The following is a 19,053-nucleotide window of genomic DNA, read 5'->3' as shown; positions in this document are numbered from 1 at the left end:
CATTGCCCCCCTTAGGAGCAGCCTCCGGATGCCAACCATAGTTCGTTTTTCAGGCTGAAGACGGAGGTAAGACTGCACCAACCGTGGAGCATGAACATTAGAGGAAGGTTCTCAAGAATTCTCTTCTGGGACGTAGCCTTTCCATTTAATGAGGAACTGAGTCTGACCCCCCCTTTTCCTGCAACCTAGGATGGCTTTAACCTCATATTCTTTATTTCCTTCAACAAGCAGTGGAGCTGGAGCCTCTAGTTCCCAATCAGGAAATGGGTTTGAAATAGTCCGTTTTAATAATGAAACATGAAACACAGGGTGAATTCTTAAACTTTCAGGCAGAGTTAACTCAAAAGCTACAGCAGTAATCCTCCTCTTTACAGCAAAAGGCCTGATATATCTTGGTCCCAATTTCTTTGCGGGACAGGCCAATTTTAAGTTGGCAGTTGATAGCCATACCTTATCTCCAGATTACCCCTCTTCTTCTTATCAAAAAACCTTTTATTGTTTGCTTGAGAGTTAGCAATGGCTTCTTGTAGGAACTGGTTATTGGACCTCCAAAATTCCAGGCGATCCTGCACAGCTGGTTCTGAAGATTCTTGAGGCAAATCTGGCAGGAAGGAAGGATGAAATCCATAGTTTGCAAAGAATGGTGTCTGTTTTGTGGAGGAATGCACTGAGTTATTATAAGCAAATTCTGCCGAAGAAAGAAGAGGCGCCCAATCATCTTGCGCAATGGAAGAAAAACAACACAAGTACTGTTCTAGGGTCTGGTTTGTCCTCTCTGTCTGACTATTAGTTTGTGGATGGTATGCCGAAGACTGAAAATGTTTAATGCCCAACCCTTCACATAAGGATCTCCAGAACCTGGAAGTGAACTGTACTCCACAGTCAGAGGTGATGCTACTGGGGACACCATGTAGGCGTACTATCTCCCTGATGAAGGCAGATGCAGTCTCTGCAGCAGAAGGAGTTCCTTTTAAGGGCACAAAGTGGGCCATCTTGGACAAACGATCCACCACCACAAAGATGGTGGTGCATCCTTCTGATGGGGGTAACTCCACAATAAAGTCCATGTAAGGAAGCGGCTCTAGCAGACCCCAATTCTTAGTTCTCTCGGTCTTATTTCGTAAGCATGCTGTGCATGATTTAACATAGTCCCTGCAATCTTGCATCAGGTCTGGCCACCAAAATGAGCGAAGAATTAGATGTGAAGTCTTATGAACTCCAAAATGACCTGCCAGAGGATGATCATGACACATATAAAGAATTGCTGTTCGAAATTGCTCTGGAACAAAGATCTAATCACCGTGGAAGTAGAGGCCCTCCTTGAGTTGAAGACAAAGTTCCTGAGGTGGGGGATGATCCAAGACTGCTATCTTTATCTGTGATATGATATCAGCTTGTTATAACAAGAAGTTCTGAGCAGGTGGAATTGTGTCAGGTTCAGGAGGCACCCCAGTATCTTGAAACATACGAGAAAAGGCATCAGGCTTCCCATTCTTTGACCCAGGCTGATATGTAATATGAAAATTAAACTTAGAGAAGAAAAGTGCCCATCTGGCTTGGCGGGGTCTTAGCCATTTAGCTACCCTTAAGTATTCAAGGTTCTTATGATCTGTGAACACAAGAACAGGATGTGCTGCTCCTTCCAGCAAGTAACGCCATTGCTCCAAGGCTGACTTAATGGCAAGTAGCTCCCAATCACCTACATCATAGTTCCTCTCCGGGGGACTTAATTTCCTTGAGAAAAAAGGCGACAGGATGGAGTAAGGACTTAGTTCCCTGTCGTTGTGACAGTATGGCCCACACGGCATTCTCAGAAGCGTCCACCTCCAGGACATATGGCAATGCAGGATCTGGATGTTTAAGGATGGGTGCAGATGTAAAGAGACCCTTCAGTCTTAAAAATGCAGCTTGAGCCTCTAAAGTCCAGGAAAAAACTGTCCGTTGTTTTGTCAGCTGCGTAATCGGAGAAATGATACCAGAAAAGTCTTTAATGAACTTTCTGTAAAAGTTAGCAAACTCCACAAACTGTTGCACTGCTTTCTTATCAGTGGGGGCTGGCCAATCGAGTATTGCAGACACCTTTTGAGGATCCATGGCAATTCCATCTGCAGAGATAAGTCCCAAGAACTGAATGGACAGTCTTTCGAATTCACATTTTTCAGGTTTTGCATGAAGGCGGTGTTCGCTTAACTTGCTTAATACACTTTTTACATGGACCCGATGGATTTCTAGTGAAGCAGACAAAAATGAGAATGTCATCTCAGTAGACAATAACAAATAAGTCCAGGAAATCGTGAAAGATGTCATTCACCAAGTGTTGAAAAGAAGCTGGTGCATTACAGAGACCAAAGGGCATCACAAGGTATTCAAAGTGCCCAAAACGGGTCCGGAAGGCTGTTTTCCACTCATCGCCTTCCCTGATTCTAACTAGGAAGTAAGCTCCTCTCAGGTCCAGCTTGGAGAATACTTGTTCATCTTGTAGTCTTTGGAATAGTTCTGGAATGAGTGGCAAGGGGTATCGGTTTTTAATGATTATTTTCTTAAGATCTCGGTAGTCCACACATGGTCGAAGTGTCTTGTCCTTTTTTTCAACGAAGAAAATACCAGCTCCAGCTGGTGAGGTAGAGGGCCTGATAAACCCCTTGTCAAGATTCTCATCAATGTATTTATGCAGCTCCTCCAATTCTAGTTCAGAAAGAGGATAAATTCACCCAAAAGGGAATTTTAGCTCCAGGTAACAGCTCAATAGGGCAATCGTATGGTCTATGAGGAGGGAGAGAGTCAGCGTTCTTTTTATTAAAGACATCAAGGTACTAATGGTAAACTGCAGGTACCAGTTTAGACTTTTCAGAGTCTATATTGACATTCAGGAGTGGTCCTCCTGGCTTAGGTGCTGTGGGGAGACAGAACTTCTTGCAGTAATTAGATTGGAAAGTCACTTCCCCAGTGGACCAGTCGATGCAGAGATTATGAGCCTTCAACCATGGCTGACCCAATATAATTGGAAACAAAGGAGAAGCGATAACATCCAGACGTAAGAACTCGCAGTGACCTGAGGTTGTGGAACATAGGATAGGTACAGTCTCTAGAGTGACAGGTCCAGATTTAATGTTGGACCCATCTGCCAGATGGATTGAGAAACTACTCTTCTTGGCACAGAGAGATAGCTCATGCTGGGCAGCAAATGAGGAATCCACAAAACTGCTACAGACCCCAGAATCCACAATAGCAGAAACAGGAAGAGTCTTTTCTGGTAGCTGAAGAGAAAGTGGCAGAATAGTATGAGCTCGACCAGAGTCCAAAGCGGCCACTGTGCTGGTTGGAGGAGAAGATCTCCTAATGCGTCTTCTGTGGCAAGTTTGCAAAAAGTGTCCTGTATCCCCACAGTAGAGGCAGAGATTACAACGGCAGCGCCGTAATCGTTCTTGTTCAGACAGGGAAGGCCTCGGAGCATTGGGGTGAGGAGATTTATTGATGCCTGCAGGGAATCTTGACATGGTTGAAATAGAGGCGGTGGGTGGACCCCAGGAATTAGCTGAGGCATGGCAGAGGTTCTTCCTGCTTTGAGACTGTCTTTCACGTAGACGTTAATCGATCTGAATGCTGAGATAAATTAGATTGTCTAAAGAGGTAGGTGTTCCCGCCCTGGCAAGTTCATCTTTAATGGGTTCAGACAGACCATGAGGAAATTGAAAGCGCAAGGCTGATGTATTCCACTGTGTATCTGTACTCCATAGACGCAAGTCAGAAACATAGTCCTCCACTGGTCTTTGGCCTTGTTGCAAGTTGCTCAGCATGGTCTCAGCAGTTTGGTGATGGAAAGGATCAGCGTATAGCTGGGACATGGCCAGAAAAAAGGAGCTCACGGAAGTCAAAGCAGGGTCATGTTGTTCTCAAAGAAGATGTGCCCAGGCCTGAGGTTCCTCCAGGAGCAGGAAGATGAGGAATCCCACTGTCGGAGATCGCCGCGCCGCTGGGCTCGGCGCAGGCGCAGTACACCTCCCTCTACGCGAGCGCCGGGACTTGGCCGACCGCGGCAATCAGGTTCGCGCATGCGCAGTAGCGTCCACGGGCGCGCGCCTGGCACCAATGACAGCGCAGGGCGGGATATTTAAACGGCCCTGAGCTGTCATTCAGTGCCTTTTGGTCTCTTGTATCCTGTGAACCTGTGAACCTGTCTAAAGTAAGTTGCTGACCCGGATTGTGCCCTGACCTTGCTGTTTTCTCCTGTTCTTGACCCTTGCTTGCCTGACCTCTCTCCTGAATGCCCCTATTGGATCTGACCTGCTGTTGCTGACCTGGCGTGTGACCCGACTATTCTTTGCCCGCTGCTCTGTACCGCACCGTCCCCATAGTTACCGACCCGGCTTGTATGACCCTGCTCCTGCTCAGCCATCCATCCATCCATCCATCCGTCCCTCTCTACGGGGTCTCCAGACCTCCTCATACCTGGCTCTCTCCCGTGGGAGCCCCTGGCGAATACCCCTACCACTGACGGGTGTCCTCAGTAGTCACGACCTGGTCCTGGGGTACTCCAAGTCCATCCCCACCATCAGGGGCCCTGGTGAACAAGTACTCTGGGGCTTAGACTCCGTGCGCTGGGAACATCCGATCAGTGGAGTGCTAGTGGTACCGCCGGGCGGTCCCTTACAGTACCAAAAGGCCATGACTGAGCCTAGAGGAGGGCCCTCCCCGCTAGAGGAAATTTGCAGGCACCTAGCTAATTTGACGCAGGCCGTAACGGCCCTGCAGGACAGATGCATGCAGCTGGAGAATCGCATCCAGACTGGCTCTATTTCTGACCCTGCCCCACAGGCCCCGGTTTCTGCACCCCCGGCCCTGGTAGCTCAGGAGCCAGTCTCAGGGGCTTCCGCCCCGCTCCCTATGGCAGAACCCCGAGTACCCCTACCAGAGCGTTTTCATGGGGACCGCACACGCTTCCGGTCATTCCGTGATTCCTGTCTCTTGTTTTTTGAGCTACAACCCCGTACCTTCCTGACCGAAAACGTGAAGGTAGGATTCATTGTTTCACTACTACAGGGTGAACCCCAGGATTGGGCCCACCGGCTAAGGGGAAACAATGATCCTCACCTGGGATCGGTCAATAGTTTCTTTGAAGCAATGGCCATCTTGTATGATGACCCACAGCGGGCAGCCTCTGCCGAAGCGACCTTATATGCGCTCCGACAGGGCCGGCGGGCGGCAGAGGAATACGCCTCTGATTTCAGGCGGTGGATGGGGGACACACGCTGGAATGAGTTCACTCTATTGCACCAGTTCCGTATGGGGCTCTCCGATCCCTTGAAAGATGAGCTGGCCCGGGTGGAGGTTCCCGAGTCTCTAGAAGACCTTATTGCCCTGACAATTAAGATTGACCGAAGACTGCGGGAACGCAGGCTTGAGAGGTCCGGCCAGGGTCGCGGAAATACCTGGGGTCCATTCCTAGGCCCCAGCCCACCAACCCGACAAAGCATCCAGAACCCACCACCAGGAGATGTTCCGGAACCTATGCAGCTAGGTCTGGCACGGCCTAAATTATCACCGGAGGAACGCCAGCGCAGACGAGCCCAGAACCTCTGCCTTTACTGCGGTGAAGCTGGTCATATGGTGCGATCCTGCCCTCAGAAAATGAGTAAGTGCACCCGTTTTTCTTCTTTGTCTATTAGCAATACCTGTCCATCGCAATACTTAGTAGTGCCCCTCTCCTTTCAGCTTCCAGGAAAGACCGTGGAGGTGACAGCCATAGTTGATTCGGGGGCATGCAGCTGTTTCCTGGATCTAGAGTTTGCTCACCAGCAGGGTATCCCTCTCCAACACAGACAGAAGGGCTTCAACATCTTTTTGGCTGATGGTTCCCAGATAAAATCGGGGGTAGTTAATCAGGAAACTCCCCCCATTGCCACTATCATTGCCAACCAGCACCAGGAGTTCCTCCGCCTGGACGCTATTGCATCACCTCTTTTCCCAGTCATTCTGGGGCTCCCATGGTTACGGGCCCATAACCCCCAGATTGACTGGGAAACCGGGTCAATCTTGTTCCCTTCCCCATACTGTCGGGAACATTGTCGCACTTCGGGCCCCGCAGGGCCCCGAGTTCTCCTTTGCTCCGAAGGAGACTCCGATTTGAAACAGGTTATTCCCGCAGCCTATCATGGGTTCCTGGACGTGTTCAGTAAGCGGGGAGCCGATACTCTGCCCCCCCACCGCCCGTATGACTGTCCAATCGACCTGTTACCAGGCTCTGAAATCCCTTTTGGGCGTATTTTCCCCCTATCTGAGCTTGAATTGGGGGCCCTAAGGGAATATATCGAGGACAGCCTCCAGAAGGGATTCATCCGCCCCTCCACTTCTCCAGCAGGAGCGGGAATCTTCTTCGTGGAGAAAAAAGACAAAACCCTGAGACCTTGTATCGACTACCGGGAGCTGAACAGGGTCACGATCAAAAATCGTTACCCATTGCCATTGGTACCAGAACTGTTTCAGAGCCTAAAGGCTGCGGTTATTTTCACAAAGCTTGATTTAAGGGGGGCCTATAAGCTGGTACGCATAAGAGAGGGGGACGAGTGGAAAACTGCTTTCCGTACCCGGTTTGGCCACTTTGAATACTTGGTCATGCCATTTGGGCTGTGCAATGCACCAGCCACCTTCCAACACTTTGTGAACGACATCTTCAGGGATTTTTTGGATGTCTTCGTTATCGTCTACTTGGACGACATACTAATTTTTTCACCCTCTCTAGAGGATCATAGGATACATGTGGCAAAAGTTTTGGGGCGATTGCGGCAGCATGGGTTATATGCTAAGGCGGAGAAATGTTGCTTCGAGCAATCTAGCATCACGGTTCTAGGCCTGATTATCTCCACTGCGGGGGTCGCGATGGACCCCCAGAAGGTCTCTGCAATTTTAGATTGGCCTGAACCCACGGACAAAAAAGGTGTCCAACGGTTTATAGGGTTCGCAAACTTTTATCGGAAGTTCATCAAGAACTTCTCGGGTCTGGTCTCCCCCATTACTCAACTAACCAAACTTGGAACCCGGTTCAAATGGACACCAGAGGCTCAAAGAGCCTTCGAAGCTCTGAAAAAGCTATTTACCTCGGCACCCATCCTGGGCCACCCGGACGCGGCCCTGCCCTACATCTTGGAGGTAGATGCATCGGAGAATGCGGTAGGATCCATCCTGTCTCAGCGGAAAGGCACCAAAGAGTTACTCCATCCCGTAGCATTCTTCTCGAGGAAACTCACCTCAGCGGAGAAGAATTACGATATCGGGGATCGAGAGCTGCTGGCTATCAAAGCAGCGCTGGAAGAATGAAGATACCTGCTGGAAGGTGCCTCACACCCCATATTGATTTTCACAGACCACAAGAATCTGGAATATCTGAGGACTGCCAAGCGTCTACGCCCACGGCAGGCAAGATGGGCCCTGTTCTTTTCCAGATTTAATTTTCATATTACTTACAGGCCCGGATCTAAAAATACGAAGCCCGACGCACTATCTCGTATGTTTGAGGACTCCGAAGAAGAACTGGTACCCGACACTATCTTGTCCTCAGGAAACTTCTTGGCGCTCCAGACGGACCTTCGCTCCAAGTTAATAGAAGCATCTACGACCACACCAACCCCAGTTGGGGTATCCCTCCAGAACAAAGGGGGACTCCTGTGGAAGGAGGATTCTATCGTGGTACCTGAGGAAGTCCGGACCCTGATTTTGGGGCATTGCCACGATCACCCGCTGGCAGGTCACTTTGGCCCAGTCAAGACTCTGGAGCTTCTCCGGCGCTCGTTTTGGTGGCCAAACATGGCTAAGGATTGCAAGCGCTACGTGAGATCCTGTACCATCTGCCAGAAGAGCAAACCATCAAGGAGCAAAGCCTGGGGGCTGTTGCGACCTTTGCCGATTCCCGAACGGCCTTGGCAGAAGATCGCGATGGACTTCATAGTCGAGCTCCCACCGTCACAAGACCACACGGCAATTCTGGTGGTCATTGATCGCCTATCCAAAATGGCTCACTTCGTGCCACTAAGAGACTCCGTCAGCAACCGAGACGGCGCGAATATTTATCCGGGAGATCGTTAGACTTCATGGAGTACCTGAGGACATCGTCTCTGATCGAGGGGTCCAGTTTACATCTAAGTTTTGGAGGGCTCTGTGCAAGGCCCTGGATATCAAGTTGTCCCTCTCCTCCGCGTTCCACCCTCAGACCAACGGTCAGACCGAGAGGACGAACGAGACCCTGGAGCAATACTTGTGTTGCTACACGTCTTTCCTGCAGGATGATTGGCTGTCACTTTTACCCCTGGCGGAGTTCGCTTATAACAACGCAAGCCATTCGGCAACGGGGCGATCCCCATTCTTTTCGAATTATGGGTTCCACCCTGTCTTTCTCCCTGATTTGGTCTCTGAATGCCCAGTTCCGGCAACGCAGGATGCGTTGACCTTCTTCTCCGTCAATAACAAGTTACTCCAGGAAGCCATCGTTCGGGCCCAAGAGGACAATAAGAAGAAGTTTAACAAGAAACGAAGAGGGGATTTGGCGTTGCGGCCTGGGCAGAAGGTGTGGTTGGCCACAACCAACTTGAAGATGCTTTGTCCCTCGAAAAAATTGGGACCTAAATTTGTGGGGCCTTTTCAGGTAAAGCGGATGGTCAACGAAGTGGCATACGAGCTTATCCTTCCGGACACGTTCAGAATTCATCCAGTCTTCCATGTATCCCTGCTGAAGCCAGTGATCCCAGATGCCTTCCCAGAACGAGAATCCAGACCCCCAGAGGCCATAACGGTCGAAGGACAAGAGGAATTTGAGGTAGAAACGATCCTTAAGTGCCGAAGAAGGGGGGCCAGACCCAATTCCTAATTAAGTGGAAGGGCTATGGTCCTGAGGACAATTCCTGGGAACCGGCTCATAATGTTCACGCACCGAGACTCGTCCGGGAGTTTCTTCGTGATCACCCGTGGTGGAGAGATCGGGTGGGCATCCGGAGGTTGCCCGTAGGGGGGGGCAATGTCGGAGATCGCCGCGCCGCTGGGCTCGGCGCAGGCGCAGTACACCTCCCTCTACGCGAGCGCCGGGACTTGGCCGACCGCGGCAATCAGGTTCGCGCATGCGCAGTAGCGTCCACGGGCGCGCGCCTGGCACCAATGACAGCGCAGGGCGGGATATTTAAACGGCCCTGAGCTGTCATTCAGTGCCTTTTGGTCTCTTGTATCCTGTGAACCTGTGAACCTGTCTAAAGTAAGTTGCTGACCCGGATTGTGCCCTGACCTTGCTGTTTTCTCCTGTTCTTGACCCTTGCTTGCCTGACCTCTCTCCTGAATGCCCCCTATTGGATCTGACCTGCTGTTGCTGACCTGGCGTGTGACCCGACTATTCTTTGCCCGCTGCTCTGTACCGCACCGTCCCCATAGTTACCGACCCGGCTTGTATGACCCTGCTCCTGCTCAGCCATCCATCCATCCATCCATCCGTCCCTCTCTACGGGGTCTCCAGACCTCCTCATACCTGGCTCTCTCCCGTGGGAGCCCCTGGCGAATACCCCTACCACTGACGGGTGTCCTCAGTAGTCACGACCTGGTCCTGGGGTACTCCAAGTCCATCCCCACCATCAGGGGCCCTGGTGAACAAGTACTCTGGGGCTTAGACTCCGTGCGCTGGGAACATCCGATCAGTGGAGTGCTAGTGGTACCGCCGGGCGGTCCCTTACGCCCACCTTCACCTCTTCAGATGAGAAAGTTCGAGGCAGAAGAGCGAAGTACAACTTGCAGGAGTTCTGAAAGATCCTGAATTTCTTATGATCCCCAAAAAAACGTTCAGGTAGGGGGACCCTGAGCTCAGGAGGAGGAGGCACTTCATTGAAAGTACAGAGCATGGTCTGTGTAGATGAATCATTGACCCTCTGAGAATCTGAGGCGGAAGAAGTGCTTGACACTAACTGCAGCTGGCCATACAATTGAGCAAAGTCCTTATGCAGCCCCTGCACAGCATGGGATAGTGCAGTGACTGTCTGGCAGAGTTTAGTGAGCAGAGAGGCCTCCCTTTCAGACTCCATCACTGGCTGATTGGTACTGTCACGTACCTGATAGAAGTCTGAATTGATGAGGTCAGCCTCTCTTGTATCTCCAACCCAGGCCCCACTGAAGGTGAAAAAGATGGTGCTAAGGGACAGGAGGAACATGAGTGCCTGTGGATATTGATTGTTCCTGACTGGATGCCCATCACCAGCTGCAAGTTCCACAGAGTTGGTGCCGGGATGGCCAGCTGGGGTTACAGACGCACTCCACTGGAACTGCAAAATCTTTGTATGTGGCTTGCCGGAACTTCTGATAAGCGTGAGGCTGGACCACACCGTGATAACTGGAGCTGATGTAATGACAGACTGGACAGGCACTCGGCAGGACTGTAGAGCCAAAACTGGAGCCAGAAGCGTAGTCTGAGTAATAGCCAGGGTCAGCAACGTGCAGGCAATGAGGTACCAAAACATCAGACAGGGACGTGGTCAGGAGGAAGCCAGGATCGGAAACCAATGAGCAGAAGCATAAACAGAATCCAAGAGCAGGTCAATGACAAGCTGGGTCAGTAACTGAAACAAACAGGATACAGCAGGAAACAGGAAGTTAGCTGAAGACCAGTCAGCACTGACAGAGTAAGATCTTCCTTTAAATAGCCAGTCTGGTGCCAGAAACAGAGGGCACGCTCCCGCGTGTGTGCACCTTGCGCGCATGCTTGAGCCTATGCTTACTTCTATTAGCCAGTTGCCGTACAGGAATTCCCTTACAGCTACTACGGATATTGTATCCATATAGATTATCTGCTTTTTGAGGATAGAATATCGGTAGTGTGTTAATATAAGTACTGGCCCTTTAAATAATGGATTTATATAATTTTATACGTTTTTTTAGACTTTTTTTGTAGGACATAATTTATCAACTATTATGTTCTGTATTCAATCACTCAATTTGGGAGTTTTTGAATTTATATTATATGTATGCTATAGAATGCATTTCACCAATATAGAGAGAGAGCATGGCGTCTCACATCCATTCCACTCCGTGAAGACGCGTAGTGACAAAACACGTAGGGCTGGGCTTGTTGGATGTGACATCAAGACGTTTGCCGATGCTGTCAGCGGTACACGAGCCATAGCAGGCTGGGTTCATCTCTGCTTCCTAGAACACTGTTTGTGCTGGTGTCGGCTGAGACACCTTGTTTGTGACTTTGATGGATTACTTTGTTTTAATAAAAATCATGTTTTAAATGTACTGTGAAATTCTTCTCTTAATTCCCGAGTACTGCTATTACTATGTGAAGAGGTGGTGACCAAAGAAGTTCCATTTTTTTTTGCTGAGTGCCCTCCTGCACAGTATTTCACAGTATTGCTCCCAGAGCATTTGAATAGTGCTTAAGAATTTTCTACAGAACATCGCTCCCAGAGCAAAGAGCGCTTATGCTGGTTTATACATTTGATCAGCATATAGCTCTGGTAATTTTATTCATTTTATTTGGTGGTGGATTCAGTCACGGTGGAATTGTTGAACACGAATCTTGTTACAGTCCCAGAGTTTAGCTAGCCACTCAGATTTTAAATCATCACCAACCAGGTGCATATCTTAGTTCAATAAAGTAGGTAGGTGCTACATTAAAAATATATTAATATAAGTGCATCTAGAAAAGGGATATGTATTACCAAAAAATCTGGTGCCTCAAAATTGTTGCATGCCCCCTAGTGCATGGACCCAACCTTATAAATCTTATATAAATAAATGATGTGATTAAGATTGATGTGAAGTTGCCCCTATTGTGGTGGAATTCCACTAGAACTTGCAATTAAATAGAATAGATGGGCGCTACATTATATCAAAATAAATATATCAAATAAAAATGCAATTTTTGAAACCAAAAATTCCTATATAAAAAGTACCTCAAATTTGGAACATGCCACCCAGTGCATGGACCAAATCTGGCAACTCCATGCAGTTGCAAACCAATATTAATAATATATAACATATATAAGTGAATGGTGAAAAATGTCCATATATGAAGTGACAATCTTGGCAGCTTTTTATATCTAAAGAAACAAAAAAACTGTGCTTAAAATTATGTGCCAAATATATATTGCAAATAGTACTCAAATCATTGCTGCCACTTCTAATAAATCAATGTGACCCAAAAAAAAATTAAAGTGATTAAGTAGCACAAAATACCATAAAGTGCATATCAACATTTTTTAGGACTTTCACATCAAAAATAAAATGTCCTTAATGAACCCACAAACTCTTCAAATTCTCCAAGAAAGTTCACCATGTGTGCAAAATAAAGTGTCCCCCTTTTGGGTGTGGACTCACCAGATGAATATGCCCTCCCCCCATTCTCATGGTTGGCTAAATCACTTTAAAATCACCGTCTCCCATACACCAAGATATCACTCTTTTCAGGATACACAGATTTATTTATTTATTTATCGAGTTTATATAGCGCCAAAGGGTTTGCTCAGCGCTGTACAATAGAGGGGGGGGACAATACATGAAACAGTACAGTAACATCAAACAGCACACAAGGGGTAAGAGGGCCCTACTCTTTCGAGCTTACAATCTAGGAGGGAGGGGGTAGAGGTACAGGAGGAAATGGCTGTGGAGGATGGAGTGGTAGGAGGAGGGAAGGGCAGCGGCTTTTAGGTGAGGGTGGGGTAGGCTTCCCTGAAGAGGTGGGTTTTCAGGGAGCGCCTGAAGGTGAGGAGGGAAGGTGACAGTCTGATGGAAAGGGGTAGTGAGTACCAGAGGATGGGGGAGGACCTGGAGAAGTCTTGCAGTCGTGCGTGGGAGGAGGAGACCAGGGAGCAAGATAGAAGGAGGTCCTGTGAAGAGCGAAGGGTACGGGTAGGGTGGTACCTGGGAATCAGGTCGGTGAGGTAGTTAGGGGCAGTGTTGTGAATGGCCTTATAGGTCAGAGTGAGCAGTTTGAATTGAATGCGTTGGGAAATGGGGAGCCAGTGGAGGGAGAGGCAGAGGGGGGTGGCAGAGGTGGAGCGGCTGGTGAGGTGGATGAGTTTGGCAACTGAGTTCAGGATGGTCTGAAGCGGGGAGAGTTTGCACTGGGGTAGGCCGGTGAGGAGGGAGTTGCAGTAGTCAAGGCGTGAGATAATTAGGGAGTGTACGAGTAGTTTAGTGGTGTCCGGAGTAAGGAAGGAGCGTATCTTGGCGATGTTCCGGAGGTGGAGCCTGCATGTGTTTGTAAGTGATTTGATATGAGGTTGAAAGGAAAGGTTTGAGTCCAGAATGACATTCCATGGGTTAGTTGGTAGTAAGAATAAAGGCATTGAAAATGATGCAGCCACCCTTCTTCCTCCTCTGTGATCACCTATCAAATGGTCATGTAAGGGATAAAACACAAAAGAGAACCCGAATGGTGCAGTACAAAATACCTCCTTTATTGGCTCAAACAGACAGCCACTTACAAGCAATAAATGAAATTCAAGCTCAAAAAAACTGCAGATAGTGAAACCGAGCAAAAAATGCTGTGTGGGTCTGTACAGTGCTCTCACCACAGCTGAGTGCCACAAAATGGCGCCGATCATGTCACTTCCTGTTCCGCTCACGTCACTTCCGGTTGTTGCACAGTACCGCCCTGATGTGTTTCATCATATCCAACTTCCTCATAGAGTTCTGATACTATAGTTACTAGTGCAATGTATGTATAATGCACTAGTAACTATAGTATCAGATACCTTTTTTGTTTTTAATAACATTGTTAACATTGCTAATTGTATTCAGAGGATATCTCTGATCCTGTTTCCAGTGTTTACAGCATATGTAAAAGACTCAGAACGTTGTTACATATGCTAATGAGCTTCTTTGATCATCAAGAGCGACCATGTTTCCGGAGCTCTCCAATCATCCCTGTGTCTGCCGACTGGTATCCAATCAGGAACCAGCTGGTCTTATATAAACCTCCCCAGATATGGCGGTCGTCGCTTCCTGAAACGTATGTCGGAGCATCATTACGTAACTTCCGAGTCCAGGAACATCCAAGCAGAGTGAAAATGAGGCTTGGAGTGCATGGCAGCCATTTTAGAAATCTTACATGCTGGAAACACTGGTGCCAGTCTATGGGCACCTGTACATGTGAATGCAAAAATCAGCATTTCTGTGTAATTTTGTTTTCTTAATTAAAAAATTACGCTTAGAGAGCTATTCATTTGTATGATTCATTTAATGTCCGGCTGCATTCCCGTGGGAGTAATATCTTTAAAGCATCTATAAAGCATCTTATTGGAAAGTATATTGTGATCCTTTACATTTGGCTATCATTTACGAATTCCCAAGGGGAGAAATGGAGAATATACCGAGAGAGGGTGGTCCCCTACAAAACCAAAGGCGTATTTGACCACCGCAAAAAGATCTGGTGAGTGAGCAATTCACATACGTTTGTGAGCATGCGGTGAAGATACAGTCACACCTGGTTTCTGTTTTGATTTGGGACAGATAAGAAGCTGCCAAGATTTTCACTTCATATATGAACATTTTTTCACCATTCGCTTATATATGTTATATATTGTTAATATTGGTTTGCAACTGGATGGACTTACCAGATTTGGTCCATGCACTGGGAGGCATGTTCCAAATTTGAGGTACTTTTTATATAGGGATTTTTGGTTTCACAAATTTGTATTTGGTATAATCATTTTGATATTATGTATCGCCCATCTATTCTATTTGATTGCATATCTTAGTTAGTCTGAGTCCTCTTGGGACTCTATTGACCTCTTAATATTTCTTCAACAACAATATTTCCCACCATTGTGTCATCTCTTTTTCTAGAGTATGCTTCAATTTGTAAAACAAGGAAATCATCTTATCCTCTCTAGTATTGGAATCAAAGCTGGATGTTGGAACATCATTCTTCTCTTAGGATGACTCATATGAATCAATGTGGTTAATGAAACCTCTAGCCAAGGACATATGCCTTAATTCTCTTTCTTCAATTGATAACACCATTGTAAAGCCAAAAGAATAATGTCCACTGGTGCAAAGTTCATGTGGTAAAAAGAGTCTCTCAAGTCCCGAGCAGCTGGAGCCCCCAAAAGACAACGAAAACACAGCAAACTCTGTACTCCTGCGCTTGGGGATGGACTCAGCAAAGGCTATGGTATCAATTCAGATGTCCTGGAAAATGAACTCCTTGCTGCCCTCAACGGACTGGGGTAGTTCAATGTCACTAGATACAAAGAAAAACAAACAGAGGGCACTCCGGCCTAGTGCATTATCATAAAAAATATTAGAAGGATAAAAAGTAAGTATCAAAAGTATCTAAAGAGCGGTGTCCAATCCACACTGCATAGAAGTCCATAAATGGGACCCTGGACTTCCAACAGGCTAATGCATTTCGAGGACTAAGCCTCTTCCTCGGAGCCAACAAACTGAGAGTCTGTACCTCTCTTATATATGCTAGCTAATGCAGATTCTGAAAATACATGTGGGCTGTCCCTGGTGAGCCCAGGGGTGCAGACTGATGTCACCTGAGCTGTTCTTACATGTCATCATATATTGAAATGCAAACATAATTTGAGCAATACCACATCGAATAAATGTTACAAACATGTGGGAAAATATGAGCTAGGGCTATTAATTCATGTATACCATTTTGTTTTCATTATGCTTGCATTGTTATAAGAGTTAGAGTGATGTTTTAAGTAAATTAAATAAGAAATATCAGCATTATTTTCAAGCTTATATGGAAAATTTTAGAATGTGTATGTAACAGGTGTAACCGCAATTGTACAAGGATGAAAGCTATATAGCAGATTTTCTCAAAGTTTCTTAGAAAATATAGATTGATAGTCAGATAAGAGATCCGGGGACATAACCAAATAGGCAGAATGTACAGACTGGGGTTTAACTGTTTAGGGAAAGTTAACCTTTGTCTAGTATCTGGGTAAAAGAGAAAGGTCGGAATCCTTTCAACTGGCGCCCAAACAGGGACTCCGATAATCCAGGTGAGTAATATCGTTTCAATATACCTTTTGTTATATTATGAAATTGCTTTCTCTGGATACGGTAACATCCCACGAGATAGTGTAAAGAAACTGAAAGCAGTTTAGTGTTTTTTTCTGCGGGAGGGGTCAGACTCGCTCCTGGCAAGGTTTACAGAATCTGTGACAGTTTAGACTGTACAGGAAACATTGAGGGGTTCTGTTCTCGCTCAATACAGTATAAGAAATATAAAAGAGGCAGGGAAAAAAAATAAAACTGAGTTAAGTTCCGTTTTTAGGGAAATGTCTGAGGTGTGCTGGTGCTAATTGTATAGAGGAAAATATTAGGTTTTTGATAATTGTCTGCTAAATGTTCGCAGTAAGAATTAGACGTATTGCAAGAGTAACACATTATTGGTGCCCATACTGTCAACATGCCAGTGATTTTGATACATATATTGTATATAAGATCTACATCATCACGCCTGTTTATTAATATATAGGATAACTGTGATAAATATTGTACATTGTATATGTGAGAATTTTATTGTGAAAAGAATTTGAAGATTGTCCTGATACTTTGTCCTTATTGATGATGTATGCCTGATAAGAACGGTGAAATACCCGAGTATAAAACTGGTCCAGGCCGATCTCTCCAATATAAAGGCGCAGACAAAGACTGGCATAAGCAGCCCTATTGCACGGGTCGTCAGGTTTAGTAACGGCTGGGAGAATGAGGAGCGAGTGAAGAGGGTTATACTACGTCGGGCATACACGTGAAGGACAAACTGTGAGGGTCCTAAATTTAAGTTCGGAAAAAAAAAAATTGGAAATAAGTTGGGCAAGGAAGAGTCTGAAGGTGAGCAGACTAAGCCATGTCCGTATATGTATGTTGCAGGCACCTGTGGGGAATATTATGTAGACCCATTTTGGGAACTGGTGAGAAAAAGAGCAAGCCAACTTGAAATAAGTTGTTTGGCCCCGGCAGGTCCTGGCTCAGAGCAACAGTGGGAGGAAGTAAAGAAAATTTGTGTGGTACATCCAAAACATAATTACCCCCCCAGTATCTGGGATGAAAATTATATGATAAAATGTTTTAAGAAATGGGAAAAGGCACTGAAGGAATACAGAAATAAATTTCCCCTGACTTCCCACATACAGTCAGGTCCATAAATATTGGGACATCAACACAATTCTAACATTTTTGGCTCTATACACCACCACAATGGATTTGAAATGAAATTAACAAGATGTGCTTTAACTGCAGACTGTCAGCTTTAATTTGAGGGTATTCACATCCAAATCAGGTGAATGGTGTAGTAATTACAACAGTTTGCATATGTGCCTCCCACTTGTTAAGGGACCAAAAGTAATGGGACAATTGACTTCTCAGCTGTTCCATGGCCAGGTGTGTGTTATTCCCTCATTATCCCAATTACAATGAGCAGATAAAAGGTCCAGAGTTCATATCAAGTGTGCTATTTGCATTTGGAATCTGTTGCTGTCAACTCTCAAGATGAGATCCAAAGAGCTGTCACTATCAGTGAAGCAAGCCATCATTAGGCTGAAAAAACAAAACAAACCCATCAGAGAGATTGCAAAAACATTAGGCGTGGCCAAAACAACTGTTTGGAACATTCTTAAAAAGAAGGAACGCACCGGTGAGCTCAGCAACACCAAAAGACCCGGAAGACCACAGAAAACAACTGTGGTGGATGACTGAAGAATTCTTTCCCTGGTGAAGAAAACACCCTTCACAACAGTTGGCCAGATCAAGAACACTCTCCAGGAGGTAGGTGTATGTGTGTCAAAGTCAACAATCAAGAGAAGACTTCACCAGAGTGAATACAGAGGGTTCACCACAAGATGTAAACCATTGGTGAGCCTCAAAAACAGGAAGGCCAAATTAGAGTTTGCCAAATGACATCTTAAAAAGCCTTCACAGTTCTGGAACAACATCCTATGGACAGATGAGACCAAGATCAACTTGTACCAGAGTGATGGGAAGAGAAGAGTATGGAGAAGGAAAGGAACTGTTCATGATCCTAAGCATACCACATCAGTGAAGCATGGTGGTGGTAGTGTCATGGCGTGGGCATGTATGGCTGCCAATGAAACTGGTTCTCTTTTATTTATTGACGATGTGACTGCTGACAAAAGCAGCAGGATGAATTCTGAAGCGTTTCGGGAATATTATCTGCTCAAATTCAGCCAAATACTTCAGAACTCATTGGACGCCGCTTCACAGTGCAGATGGACAATGACCCAAAGCATACTGCAAAAGCAACCAAAGAGTTTTTTAAGGGAAAGAAGTGGAATGTTATGCAATGGCCAAGTCAATTACCTGACCTGAATCCGATTGAGCATGCATTTCACTTGCTGAAGACAAAACTGAAGGGAAAATGCCCCAAGAACAAGCAGGAACTGAAGACAGTTGCAGTAGAGGCCTGACAGAGCATCACCAGGGATGAAACCCAGCGTCTGGTGATGTCTATGCATTCCAGACTTCAGGCTGTAACTGACTGCAAAGGATTTGCAACCAAGTATTAAAAAGTGAAAGTTTGATTTATGATTATTATTCTGTCCCATTACTTTTGGTCCCTTTAACAAGTGGGAGGCACATATGCAAACTGTTGTAATTCCTACACCATTCACCTGATTTGGATGTAAATATCCTCAAATTAAAGCTGACAGTCTGCAGTTAAAGCACATCTTGTTCATTTCATTTCAAATCCATTGTGGTGGTGTATAGAGCCAAAAATGTTAGAATTGTGTCGATGTCCCAATATTTATGGACCTGACTGTATATGTGAAAAAGACGATACCGCTAGCCTATGACAATAGTATCCTCATACTTGACCTACCACCCCCACCTACTCTGACTGCACCACCGCCCTACGCATTATACTCAACGGAAAAGGAGACAGACCACGAGAAGGCTAAAACAAATGATCCGTTGACTATTTATCCGGATCTGGGTTCACTGGCAACTGCAGTGGTTATCGGGACAGCCGTAGAAAAAGACAGACAGAGAAAGGTGGATGAGGAAGAGTATCAAAGGTGGAGAGAGACAAAGGAAAGGGAACAG

The sequence above is a fragment of the Staurois parvus genome, unplaced genomic scaffold (genome assembly GCF_062004578.1).
Source record: "Staurois parvus isolate SC_StPar_1 unplaced genomic scaffold, SC_StPar_1.0 ptg000751l, whole genome shotgun sequence".
NCBI classification, from domain to species: Eukaryota; Metazoa; Chordata; class Amphibia; order Anura; family Ranidae; genus Staurois; species Staurois parvus.
Note: the sequence above shows the minus strand (reverse complement) of the source record.